At 32.7% G+C, this 2,237-nt stretch overlaps 1 non-coding gene across 1 annotated transcript; it reads left to right on the plus strand.

Annotated features, from left to right (window-relative positions):
• The first annotated feature begins 965 nt into the window (after positions 1–965).
• Positions 966–1,898, plus strand: LOC142702671 (18S ribosomal RNA). The gene has a single exon (XR_012867219.1). It is a non-coding gene; the product is annotated as an 18S ribosomal RNA (ribosomal RNA).
• The last annotated feature ends 339 nt before the right edge of the window (positions 1,899–2,237 follow it).

Raw genomic sequence — 2,237 nt, forward strand, 5'->3', positions numbered from 1 at the left:
TATATATCATGTATATATCATGTATATATCATGTATATATCATGTATATATCATGTATATATCATGTATATATCATGTATATATCATGTATATATCATGTATATATCATGTATATATCATGTATATATCATGTATATATCATGTATATATCATGTATATATCATGTATATATCATGTATATATCATGTATATATCATGTATATATCATGTATATATCATGTATATATCATGTATATATCATGTATATATCATGTATATATCATGTATATATCATGTATATATCATGTATATATCATGTATATATCATGTATATATCATGTATATATCATGTATATATCATGTATATATCATGTATATATCATGTATATATCATGTATATATCATGTATATATCATGTATATATCATGTATATATCATGTATATATCATGTATATATCATGTATATATCATGTATATATCATGTATATATCATGTATATATCATGTATATATCATGTATATATCATGTATATATCATGTATATATCATGTATATATCATGTATATATCATGTATATATCATGTATATATCATGTATATATCATGTATATATCATGTATATATCATGTATATATCATGTATATATCATGTATATATCATGTATATATCATGTATATATCATGTATATATCATGTACAAAACATTATTATGCTTTTAAAGGAAAACAGTCTTCCTCTGGCTTTAGGGCCCAGCAACTCTTGGTGCAAACCCAAGTAAAAGCTGCTTCTGTAGCTTAATCCCAAAGCATTGGTCTTGTAAACCAAAGACTGAAGAGTAAATTCCTCCTGAAGCTCAAGATAGAGAGAATCTAACTCCCATAGCTAACCCCCAAAGCTAGCATTCTATTTAAATTATATCTTGTCTAAATAGCTTAAATAAAGCATAGCACTGAAAATGCTAAGATGGATCTTAAAAAATCCTTTAGACACAAAGGTTTGGTCCTAGCCTTGAAATCAGTTTTTACTTAATATATACATGCAAGTCTCCACACCCCTGTGAAAACGCCCTTAAATCCCCACTAGGGATAAGGAGCTGGTATCAGGCACAAACACACCCAAGACACCTAGCTATGCCACACCCACAAGGGCCCTCAGCAGTAATTAACATTGAGTATGAGCGAAAGCTTGACTCAGTCAAAGTAAAAAGAGCCGGCAAATCTGGTGCCAGCCGCCGCGGTTACACCACGTGGCTCAAATTGATTATTATCGGCGTAAAGCGTGATTAAAGTTTTAACAAATTAAAATTAAATTAAGATTAAGCTGTAACACGCTTGTTATTAAGAAATCCAAAACGAAAGTTATTTTAATTAACATAACTTGATCCCACGACAGCTAAGAAACAAACTAGGATTAGATACCCTACTATGCTTAGCCGTAAACTTTTAACTACACCACAAATCGCCCGGGAACTACGAGCAAAGCTTAAAACCCAAAGGACTTGACGGTACCCCATATCCACCTAGAGGAGCCTGTCCTACAACCGATAACCCCCGATTAACCTCACCATTTTTAGTTATTCAGCCTGTATACCTCCGTCGTCAGCTTACCCCGTGAGCGAAATATAGTGAGCTTAATGTCTTTACACCAATACGTCAGGTCAAGGTGCAGCAAATAAAATGGGAAGAGATGGGCTACACTTTCTAACATAGAAAATACGAAAGACTACATATGAAACCTAGTCAGAAGGCGGATTTAGCAGTAAAAAGATAACAGAGAGTTCTTTTTAATCTGGCACTGGGGTGTGTACACACCGCCCGTCACCCTCTTCTCAGCTAAACTATAGTTTTTAACAACTCTTACGCCACATAGAAGAGGTAAGTCGTAACATGGTAAGTATACCGGAAGGTGTGCTTGGAAACGAAGTGTAACTTAATGAAAGTATCCCGCTTACACCGAGAAATTATTTGTGAAAATCAAATCACCTCGAGCTAAAAATCTAGCCACACCCAATCAAATGACACTTAAAAATTCCGTTTATTTAATTAAAACATTTTAACAGTTTAGTAAAGGCGATTGAAAAATTCTTATGAGCTATATATAAAGTACCGCAAGGGAATAATGAAATAAAAATGAAATAGCTATTAAGCACAATAAAGTAAAGACTAACTCTTGTACCTTTTGCATCATGGTTTAACAAGTCTAATCAAGCAAAAAGATCTTAAGTTTGACCCCCCGAAACTAAGTGAGCTACTTCAAGGCAG

This window comes from Rhinoderma darwinii, unplaced genomic scaffold (assembly GCF_050947455.1).
Source record: "Rhinoderma darwinii isolate aRhiDar2 unplaced genomic scaffold, aRhiDar2.hap1 Scaffold_2409, whole genome shotgun sequence".
Lineage (NCBI taxonomy): Eukaryota > Metazoa > Chordata > Amphibia > Anura > Rhinodermatidae > Rhinoderma > Rhinoderma darwinii.